At 51.3% G+C, this 11,702-nt stretch overlaps 1 protein-coding gene across 7 annotated transcripts in view; it reads right to left on the bottom strand.

Moving 5' to 3' along the window:
* Positions 1 to 11,702, bottom strand: part of slc2a9l2 (solute carrier family 2 member 9, like 2) — a 630,183-nt gene that overhangs the window by 584,547 nt on the left and 33,934 nt on the right. Inside the window, exon 1 of one of the 7 annotated variants that reach the window (XM_038792067.1) lies at positions 10,488 to 10,511. The exons of the other annotated variants lie outside the window; for them this stretch is intronic. The gene's annotated coding sequence lies outside the window, so the exon portion shown is untranslated. Of the gene's footprint in view, positions 1 to 10,487; positions 10,512 to 11,702 lie in introns of those variants that run through there. 7 annotated transcript variants of the gene reach the window in all.

Below are 11,702 nucleotides of genomic sequence, written 5' to 3'. Positions count from 1 at the left end.
CTCCCCCCCCCCTCCCCCCCCACCCGAGCTCCTCCTCCCACTTAAGCTTCAGGTCCTCAGTCTCCATATCCTCAGCTTTCATTAGCTCCTTGTAGACATCTGAAACACTACCCTCTCCCACCTCTCCCCCAGAAACGACCCTGTCCTGCCTCCCCTTCGGCAGGAGACATGGGAAGGACGGCACCAGTCTGCGTACAAAATCCCTCACCTGTAAGTATCTAAAGCCGCTCCCTCTCGCCAGCCCAAACTTCTCCTCCAGCGCCCTCATGCTCGAAAAGCTCCCTTCCAGGAACAGATCCCCCATCCTCACAATCCCCGCCCTCCCATGTTCCCCGGGGCAAATCGGTGGTTGCCGCAGATTGGGGTCCACACCGATGCTCTTACCTCCCCTACATGCCTCCTCCACTGGCCCCCGATCCGAAGAGCCGCCACCACTATCGGGCTGGTGGAGTACCGTGCCGGCGAAAGCGGCAGAGGCGCCGTGCTGCTAAGCTCGTGGCCCTGCATGAAGCAGCCTCCATCCACTCCCAAACCGACCCTGCATCCACCATCCATTTCCTTCTCATCGCTGTGTTGGCTGCCCAGTCATAGTTGAAGTTCGGCAACGCCAGCCCCCCTTCTCCTCTGTTCCTTTGAAGCATCACTCTCTTCACCCGTGGGACTTCCCTGCCATACAAATCCCAGAATAATTTTATTCAGCTTTAAAGAAGGACTGCGGGACAAAGATGGGGAGACACTAAAAAACAAACAAGAACCACAGCAGAATCGTCATCTTAACAGTCTGCACCCTCCCCGCCAATGACAGCGGGTGCGCATTCTACTGGCCTTCTCCCTATGCTCATAAATCGCGCCTTTTACCTTTCTAAACTGCTCTACAGCCTTGCCTGTATTCAGCACCTCAAATTCGGCCTGCAGCCTCTGTTGTTCCCTGAGTAACCCTGGCCTCGGGTATTCCGCGTAACTCCTGTCCGTCCATAGAATTTCCTTAATCAGTTGGTCCGTCTCTGCCCTATCTGTCCTGTCCCTGTACGCCGGGATTGAAATCAGCTCCCCTCTCACCACTGCCTTCAGTGCCTCCCAGAGCACCGCTGCCGAGACTTCTCCAGTATCGTTCACCTGCAGGTAATTCTGCATGCATTTCCTCAGCCTCTCGCACACCGCCTCGTCTGCAAGTAGTCCATGGTGGGTGCTGAAAGCTGTCCTTACAAAACTGCAGGTCTACCCAGTGCGGAGCATGGTCCGATATGGTAATTGCCGAATATTCTGCCCCCGCTATTCCGGCCAGCAGATCCCTACTCACAACAAAGTAGTCAATTCAGGAATATACCTTGTGGACCTGGGAGTAGTACGAGAAATCCCTCGCCATAGGCCAGCTAAATCTCCACGGATCTGCTCCCCCCATTTGCTCCATGAACCCTCTCAGTTCCTTTACCATCGCTGGCAACCTGTCCGTTTTTGAGCATGACCGGTCCAGGCTCGGGTCCAGGACTGTATTAAAGTCCCCGCTCATGATCAACTTACGCGAGTCCAAGTCGGGGATCTTCCCTAGCATCCTCCTAATAAAATCCACATCGTCCCAATTAGGAGCATACACACTGACCAGGACTACTCTCACCCCTTCGAGCTTACCCCTGACCATAACGAACCTGCCGCCACCATCCCTGACTGTGCCCTCCGCCTCAAATTATACCCTTTTATTAATCAGGATGGCAACCCCCCTCGTCTTAGAATCAAGCCCCGAATAAAAGACCTGAATGACCCAGCCCTTCCTTAACCTAACCTGGTCTGCCACTTTCAGGTGCGTCTCCTGCAACAAGACCATGTTTGCCTTCAGAACCCGCAGATGCGCAAACACACCTCACTGGCCCGTTTAACCCTCTAACGTTCCAGGTGATCAGCCCCCCCCCCCCCCCCCCCCCCCCCCCCCCCCCTTGCCGATCAGCCATTCCCTTTCCTTGGCCAGCCCCTCAGCCATGTGTCGCACTTCCTCTGGCCCGCCTCCTGGCCGGCTCCACCCATGACCTCCTCACTGTTACCATGCCCAGTTTCTATCCCCATCAGCAGAACAACTCCCCCCCTCCCCCCCTAGCAACACCATCCTATCACCCAACCCCTGATCTAATCTAACTATCTGGACACCCCCCATCTCGGCTCCCATTGACTAGCTGCACTCAGCTAGCCCGTCTCCCAGTCACCCCGACCCCCGACCCCTTCACACCACTTCCCCAGATCAGCCCTACTTAAGCAAACACTCTATACAAGTCATAAACAACCCCCACAATAGCACAATTCAAGTTAAACAAGAAAAAAAAGAGATAAGAAATAACAGGCACTCGTCAGTCCTACCCATACAGACAGAAAAAAATTTGCACAAAGTTCCCCTGAAGCATCCATTTTAGCCCAACCCTTGTAACTGTTTTTCTTTATTAATTCACCCCCCCAGCCAAACTCCAACTAAGCAAAGAACCCAAACAGGAAACATTCAGGTAAATAACGCAAAGAGCACACAAAAAACAACCACAAAAAAAAGATAGAGAGACACCACATCTTAAAAGCTCTAACATGAGTCCAAACGTCGTCAGCTCAGGGCCAGCCCTTGCTTCGGGTTCCTCGAAATAGTGGTGCTGACCCTCATACGTAACCCAGTCACAGGGAAAAAGCAGCTCGAATTTCACCTTGTTTTTATACAGTATCTCCTTCACCTGCCTGAAGCCTCCCCTCCTCCTGGCCACCTCTGCACTCAAATCTTGGTCCACACGCAGGGTGATATTGTCCCAAATACAGCTTTGTGTGCTCTTTGCCCATTGCAGCATCCATTCCTTGTTCAGGTACCTGTGAAAGCGTACCACCATCGCTCGTGGGGGACCCCCTTGTCGTGGCTTCCTCACCTGCACTCTGTGTGCCCCGTCCACCACCGGCGGGCGCGTGAACACCTCGTTCCCCAGCAACTTCTGAAACATACCCTCTACATATGGGGCAGCGTCTAGCCTCTCTGCCCCCTCCGGGAGGCCCACGATTCTCACGTTCTACCGGCGAGATCTGTTGTCCAGGTCCTCCAGCCTTTCCAGAAGCACTTTTTGCTGGTCCCTCAGCCTCTGAATTTCCACATCCGCCACCGTTTGAAAGTCAGCCTGCTCCTCCACTGACTTCTCCAACTGCTGGAGCTTCTCAGCCTGATCATCCAGCCTTTTTCCCATCCGATCAATCGACTTCTGAAGCGGCACCAAGTTGTCACGCTTCAAAGCCAAAAAGCCCTCCTGCATAGTCTGCAGCAGTTGCTCCATTGTGGGCTGGGCTGTCGGCTCCTTGCTCTGAACACCAGCCATGCTGGTCTCTCTCACAGCCTCCGCTGTGCCCTTACTCAACCACTTCTTCTGCTGTTTACGTTCCCTCCGGCTTCTTAGGTCCATACAATTCTGTATGGGTCCAGTGCCTGAGTACTATTGCTTTCCAGTTCCGCACTCAAAAGCACAATAAAGTCAGGGGAAAAGGTCCAAAAGTCCACCGAAACAGGAGCCACCAAATATGCGACCTACTCCCTCATAGCCGCCACCGGACGTCTGGTAAACCTTTTGTGACCAGAATTGGACACAGCATTCCAAATGTGGCCTAGCCAACGTTCTATATAACTGTAACATAATTTTAGAGCTTTTATATTAAATACCCCGTCCTATGAAGGGGAGTACACCATATCCTTTCTTTCCCATCATTTCCACTTGTGCTGCCACTTTTAAGGATCTGCACACCCAGATCTCTCTGTGTCTCTATGCTCTTGATGGTTCTGCCATTTATTTTATAGCTCCCACCTGAATTGGATCTATCAAAATGCATTTGTCTGGGTTAAATTCCATCTGCCATTTCTCTGCCCAATTTTGCAGCCTGTCTATATCCCGTTGTATTCTCTGACAATCTTCATCACTATCCGCAATCCTGCAATCTTAGTATCATCCGCAAACTTGCTAATCAGGCCCACTACGTTTTCTTCCAAGTCATTTGTATATATTACAAAGAGCAGAGGTCCCCGTACTGATCCCTGCGGAACACCACTAGTTACAGACCTCCATTCGGAAAAACACCCTTCCTCTACTACCCTCTGTCTTCTATGGCCAAGCCAGTTCTGAATCCATCCAGCTAGTTCACCCCTGACCCCATGTGATTTAATCTTTTTCACCAGCCTGCCATGAGGGACCTTATCAAATGCTTTACTAAAGTCCATGTAGATAACATCCACAGCCCTTCACTCGTCAATCATTATTTTCACCTAAAACAATTCAACTAAATTAGTGAGACATGACCTCCCTTGTACAAAAGCCATGCTGTCTGTCGCTAATAAGGCCATTCACTTCCAAATGTGCATTGATCCTGTCTCTGAGAATCTTTTTCAACAATTTCACTGTCACTGACGTCAAGCTCACTGGCCTATAATTACCCGGATTATTCTTGCAACCCTTCTTAAATAACAGTACTACGTTGGCTATCCTCCAATGTTCTGGGATCTCACTTGTGGCCAATGAGGAGACAAAGATTTCAGAGGCCCAGCGATTTCATCTCATCTCCCTCAGTAATCTGGGATAGATGCCATCTGGCCTTGAGGATTTGTCTACCATAATGCTTCTTAAAAAAACCTAACACATCCTCCCTCGTAATAAAAACATGTTCTAAAATGTTTACACATCCCTCTGAGACACCACCAATCAACAAGTCCCTCTCCTTTGTGAATACCGATGTAAAATACTCAGAACCTCACCTACTTCCTCTGGTTCGACACATAATTTCCCTCCTTTGTCCGTGAGTGGACCAACTTTTCTCTACCTACCCTCTTGTTCCTAATATACATATAAAATGCCTTGGGATTCTCCTTAATCCTGTCTGCCAAGGACGTTTCGTGACCTCTTTTTGCCCTCCTAACTCCCTGCTTGAACTTTTTTCTACTTTCCTTGTATTCATCATATTGCTTTCATCTGTTTTTAGTTGCCTGTACCTCTCGTATGCATCTTTTTTCTTTGTGACAAGATTCTCACTTTCTATGGTCATCCATGGTTCCCGAATCCTGCCTTTCCTGACCTTCCTTTTCATCGGCACATGACTGTCCTGCACTGCCATCAACTCCTCCTTAAAAGACTCCCACATGCCAAATGTGTATTTACCCTCAAACAGCCTCTCCCAAACAACAGCCTCCAAATCCTGCCTAATCTGTGATGTGACCATCAATTCACTAGAGACACGATTGGAAGTAAACTGTGGTTTTAATAGTCTTACAACTGAGCTTGCCTGATACCAGAAGAACGGAGGGCAAGCTCACGGCTGCAGCACTTTATACTTCCAGTAATGGGAGGGGCCATGGGCAGAGCCAAGGGTGGAGCCCTGTACAAGCTCCTTATCTCCCCCTATGGGCAGAACCGCGCAACGGCTCACATACAGAGCCCACAAGGACATAATACAATGCAATGCAATACAGTGTGAATTACAATACAGTATGAATTCACCACATTCACCCCCTGTAAAAAAAATCAAGTCCGGCGGAGGTGACGCGTCCACAAGTTGAGCCGGTTCGGTGGCGGAGTCGTCCTTTGGGATCGGCGGAGCAGCGGGGTTGCAGCCTCTTCGGGTGGCTGGGTGGTGACGATCGGTGTGGGTATGAGGGTGGACTCCGGGGGTGTTTCGGCCCGAGCTTCATTCCTGACCGGTGCGACGGGTGACAGGGGGCGCAGGAAACCTATAGGTGCGGGGGCGCGGAGTGTGGGCAGGGAACCTATAGGCGCAGGGGCTCAGGGCGTGGGGGGTTGGGTGGGGTGTAGTGTGATGGGTACCTCGGCGGTGGTGGTGGATGCTGCAGGCGCCAGATCCCGGAGGGAAACGGTGTCCTGACGGCCGTCGGGGTATTCAATAAAGGCGTATTGGGGGTTCGAATGAAGCAGCAGCACCCTCTCTACTAGCGGGTCTGATTTGTGTGTCCGGACGTGCTTCCAGAGGAGAACCGGGCCCAGTGTCCTCAACCAGGATGGGAGCGAAGCCCCCGTGGTAGTGCCCCTAGAGAAAGCAAATAGTCATTCATGAGGGGTCTGGTTGTTGGTGGTGCATAGGAGGGACCTAATTGCATGGAGCGCGTCGGGGAGGACCTCCTGCCAATGGGAGGTCGGGAGATTCCTGGACCGGAGGGTCAGTAGGACGGTCTTCCAGACCGTCGTGTTCTCCCTCTCCATTTGCCCGTTCCCCCTGGGGTTGTAGCTGGTAGTCCTGCTCGAGGCGATGCCCTTGTCGAGCAAGTACTGACGCAGCTCGTCGCTCATGAAGGATGAACCCCTGTTGCTGTGTACGTAGCTGGGGAAACCGAACAGGGTGAAGACACTGTGCAGGGCTCTGATGACTGTGTGCGAGGTCATATCGGGGCATTGGATGGCAAACGGGAAGCGGGAGAACTCGTCGATGACATTCAGAAAGTACACATTTCGATTGGTCGAGGGAAGTGGCCCTTTGAAATCGATGCCCAGGCGTTCAAAGGGCCGGGAAGCCTTTACCAGGTGGGCCTTGTCTGGTCTATAGAATTGCGGTTTGCACTCCGCGCAGATCGGGCAATCTCTGGTGATGGCTTTTACCTCCTCGGGGGAGAAAGGCAGATTTTGTGCTTTGACGTAGTGGGCGAGCCGGGTGACCCACGGGTGGCAGAGGTCATTGTGGATAGCCTTCAGGCGGTCGTCTTGCGCGCTGGCGCACGTACCGTGGGACAGGGCATCTGGGGGCTCGTTGAGCTTCCCCAGTCGATATATATCGTAATTATTGGTGGAGAGTTCGATCCTCCACCGCAAGATTTTATCATTTTTAATTTTGCCCCTTTGCGAGTTGTCGAACATGAAGGCAACCGATCTTTGGTCGGTGATGAGGGTAAACCTCCTACCTACGAGGTAGTGCCTCCAGTGCCGTACGGCTTCCACAATGGCTTGAGCTTCCTTTTCGACTGAGGAGTGTCGAAGTTCCGAAGCGGAGAAGGTTCGGGAGAAGAAGGCGACTTGTCTCCATGCCTGATTCAGAGTGGCGGCGAGAGCGACCTCTGAGGCGTCGCTCTCCACCTGAAAGGGGACGGATTCATCCACCGCCCGCATGGCGGCTTTGGCGATGTCCTCCTTGATGCAGTTGAAGGCATGGTGGGCCTCAGCTGACAGAGGGAAGAGTGTGGTCTTAAATAGTAGGTGGGCTTTGTCCGCATACTGGGGGACCTACTGGGCGTAATACGAGAAGAATCCCAGGCACCTCTTGAGGGCCCTGGGACAATGAGGGAGAGGGGGGCACATACGGTCCGGGTCGGGGCCCAGGACTCCGTTTTCCACGACATAGCCAAGGATGGCTAGTCTAGTAGTGCGGAAAACGCATTTCTCCGTATTGTAAGTGAGATTGAGTTTCTGGGCGGTTTGGAGAAATCGGTGGAGGTTGGTGTCGTGGTTCTGCTGATCATGGCCGCAGATGGTGACATTGTCCAAGTACGGAAACGTGGCCCGCAGCCCATACTGGTCCACCATTCGGTCCATTGTTCGTCGGAACACTGAGACCCCATTTGTGACGCCAAAGGGGACCCGGAGGAAGTGGAAGAGGCGGCCGTCTGCCTCGAACGCCGTGTAGTGGCGGTCCTCTGGGTGGATTGGGAGCTGGTGGTAAGCAGACTTCAGATCCAGCGTGGAGAATATGCGGTACTGGGCAATCTGATTGACCATGTCTGCAATTCTGGGGAGGGGGTACGCATCGAGGTGCGTGAACCGGTTAATGGTTTGGCTGTAATCAACCACCATCCGGAACTTTTCCCCGGTCTTGACGACCACCACCTGAGCTCTCCAGGGGCTATTACTGGCCTCTATGACTCCCTCACGTAGGAGCCGCTGGACTTCGGATCTAATAAATACCCTGTTATGCAGGCTATACCACCTGCTGTGAGTGGCTACGGGTTTGCAGTTAGCAGTGAGATTAGCGAAGAGTGGAGGGGGTCGATTTTCAGAGTCACTAGACTCCAGATAGTGAGTGGAGGTAGGGGTCCGCCGAAGCTGAGTGTGAGGCTCTTGAGGTTACATTGAAAGTCGAGCCCGAGTAAGAATGGGGCGCAGAGGTCGGGGAGTACGTACAGCTGGAAATTAGAGTAGCTGGCGTCCTGTATCGTTAGGGTCATGACGGTGCACCCTTGTATGTGGAATGAGTGCGGGCCGGAGGCGAGGGAAATCGTTTGCCGTGCAGGGAAGATAGGGAGAGAACAGCGTCTTACCAGGTCAGGATGTACGAAGCTCTCGGTGCTCCCGGAGTCGAAGAGGCACGGTGTCCTGTACCCGTTGATTTTAACGGACATCATCGAGCTCTGGAGGTGCTTCGGACTCGACTGGTCCAGCGTGACCGCGTTGAGTTGCGGGTTGTCGGCGGCTCGATCAGCAGTGCTGCAGTGGCCCCGTGATGATGTCCGCTGATGTCGTAGTCGTTGAGGTGAGATTCGATTGATAGCCAAGCTGGCGGCCCCCATTGATCGCACGTGGCGGTTGATGAAGAAGATGGCGTCCAAGATAGCCACCCCCATGGATCGCACGTGGCGGGCGGCGAGGAAGACGGCATCCAAGATGGCGGCACCCATGACTCGCACATGGCCGGCCGCGTGGGGGAGGATTGCCAAGATAACGGCCCCCATGAGTTGCACATGTCGGGTGGAGGCGGAGTCGGCAGACACGCTGCAGCATTACGGGGTCTGCGGGCCTGCGGGTTTGGGAGGCGAGTGCTCTGGACTGCGGGGGAGTTAGAAAGTTTCGATCCTGCCAGGCAGACTCGGGCATAATGTCCTTTGCGACTGCAGCTGCTGCAGGTCGCGTTGCGGGCCGGGCAGCTCTGCCGTGGGTGTTGGGGCTGGCCACAAAAATGGCACGCTGGCGCTGCATAGTGGGTGTGTGACCGTGCGGTACAGGCCTGGGGCAGTCGCTGGTTGGGGGCCCACGATGGGGTCACTTGGTCCGCGGGGAATGAGTTCAGACTGCGGAACGCGACCTCCATAGTCGTTGCTAACTCTACCGTGTCCTCCAAGTTCTTGGCCCCTTTTTCAAGCAGTCACTGGCGCACATAGTTAGACCTGAGCCCTGCAACGTATACATCACGGACAGCGAGTTCCATGTGTTGGGCAGCTGTTACAGCCTGAAAATTGCAGTCCCGGGCAAGGGCTTTTAAGTCACGCAGGAAGTCTTCCAGCGACTCTGCGGGGCGCTGGCGGCGGGTCAAGAAAATGTGCCGCGCATAAACCTTGTTAATCGGCCGCACGTACAATCGGTCGAGCATAGCCAGTGCCTCCGTGTATGAGGTGGTACAATTGAATTGCATAGAGATACGATGGCTCACCCGTGCGTGCAGTAGGCTGCGTTTCTGCTCCTCTGTAGTTTCGGATGTGCTTGATTCAGCCAGAAGATTTCCTTCGCCTCTGCAGCCTGCGGGTCGAGTTCTAGTCGATCAGGTTTGAGGGCTGATTCCATAGTAGTTTTCTTCAAGTTTTCTAAGACTATTAAATTGATGTGACCATCAATTCACTGGAGACACGACTGAAAGTAAACTGTGGTTTTAATAGTCTTACAACTGAGCCTGCCTGCGACCAGAGGAACTGAGGGCAGGCTCACGGCTGCAGCACTTTATACTTGCGGTAGTGGGAGGGGCCATGGGCGGAGCCAAGGGTGGAGCCCTGTACAAGCTCCTCATCTCCCCCCATGGGTAGAGCCGCACAACGGCTCACATACAGAGCCCACAAGGACATAATACAATGCAATGCAATACAGTGTGAATTACAATACAGTATGAATTCACCACAATCTGGTTGTCGTTAGCCTTCCTCCAATTTAGCACCTTAACCCTAGGACAACGCTCATCCTTTTCCATGAGTATCCAAAAGCTTACGGAATTGCAGTCACTGTTCGCCACATGTTCTCCCACTACAATGTTGATGACCTGGCCGGGCTCGTTCCCTAGTACTAGGTCCAATATACCCCCCTCGCTAGTCGGACTATCCACATACTGTTCCAAAAAACCTTCTTGGACACACTTAACAAATTCCTCACCATCTAGACCCCTAGCCCCAAGGGATTTCCAGTTAATATGAGGAAAATTAAAGTCTCCCACTACAACAACCCTATTATTTTTACATCTACCCAGAATCTGATTATGTATCTATTCTTCAACTTCCCATGGGCTATTGGGAGGCCTGTAGTACACTCCCATCATAGTGACTGCCCCCTTCCTGTTTCTGAGCTCTCCCCACAAGTGCCTCATTACTTGATTCTTCCACGGTGTCTTCTCTCTGTACAGCTGTAATATGTTCCCTAACCGGTATTGCAACTCCCCCACCTCTTTTACCTTCCACCCTGTCTCGCCTAAAATACCTGAAATATTTAACAGTCAGTCATGTCCCTTTTTTAATCAAGTGCCCGTTCCAGCAACCGCATCCAAGTTTTGTGCGTGAATCAAGGCTTTAAGTTCATCTGTCTTACCTGTTATGCTCCGTGCATTGAAGCAGATACACTCCAGACCTCCAGCTCCACTGAGTTTGACCTCCCCCAGCCTACACTTCTTCTTAGCCATCCTGACCCTGGTAGCATGCTCATCCCCAGTCTCTACACTTGTTGGCCTACTGTCCTAATTCACCACTCCCCTGCCAAATTAGTTAAAACTCACCCAAACCATACTACCAAACCTCCCAGCCAGGATAAAAGGGCCTCCAGTTCAGGTGTAACCTGTCTTTATGTATAGGCTCCGCCTTCCTTCGAAGCCATCCCAAAAACTGAAGCCCTCCTTTCTGCACCAGTTTTTTAGAATCATAGAATTAACAGTGCAGAAGGAGGCCATTCAGCCCATCGAGCTGCACCAGCTTGTTCTTGAAAATACAGAAAAATGTGTCATTTGAATCATGGAAGTCTGGCAATATCTGGTCTGAGAGAAACATGAGAGGATACAGGGAAAGATCCCACAAAAGGGTTAATAGCAGCTGCAAAGAGCAGGATTATAAAATGCAGATTCTTTCTGACAAGCAGGCTTCGCAAACACACAGGATCCTTGTAATAAGCTAAAACAATGGCTCAGACCTTCATTGAAAGTAAATATCTTAGGAAGTATCTGGAAAAGCATGGATGAAGTTTCAATTGAATTAAGTGACGAATATTTAAAACAGGCAGGTCTTTCAAGTCATAACCAAGTAAAATTTTAGCATACAGTTAAAAGCAAAGGCTGCACACCTTCACTGAAATTAACTCTCTTAGTAAACAGCTGGAAAGGATGGATGATGCTCAGTCGAATTTGGTGTCAATTCTAAGTGTGAAATTCTACTAACATCAAGTCAATTAAAAGAAAATTGGAGACGACCTGTCTACAAGAAACATAATTTCAAGTCAAAATCAAAGGCAAAGTTATGAGCTGGGGACAATTGGAAAATTAAACTATTCACATGACAGGAATTAAACCAAAGCATCTTTGAACATCACAAAGGACAATTTAATCAGATCTGAGAGGTGAGGTTATCCCCAAAGTGAATACTTAGTTGTATTAAAATGTTTACATCAAAGATACGTTTTTAAACAATCAAAGTGAAATAAGTTAATTTACAATAAGGCTCTAAAAACTTAATAATTGTTAGAACGAGAATATAAACCCAGGGAGCAGAAGCAGAAGAGCAACAGCAACAGGACAGAAGGGGAGGAGAACTCAGAGAG

This window comes from Scyliorhinus canicula, chromosome 3 (genome assembly GCF_902713615.1).
Source record: "Scyliorhinus canicula chromosome 3, sScyCan1.1, whole genome shotgun sequence".
Lineage (NCBI taxonomy): Eukaryota > Metazoa > Chordata > Chondrichthyes > Carcharhiniformes > Scyliorhinidae > Scyliorhinus > Scyliorhinus canicula.
The sequence above is the reverse complement of the archived record's forward strand: the minus strand, read 5'-3'. Positions and strand labels throughout refer to the sequence as shown.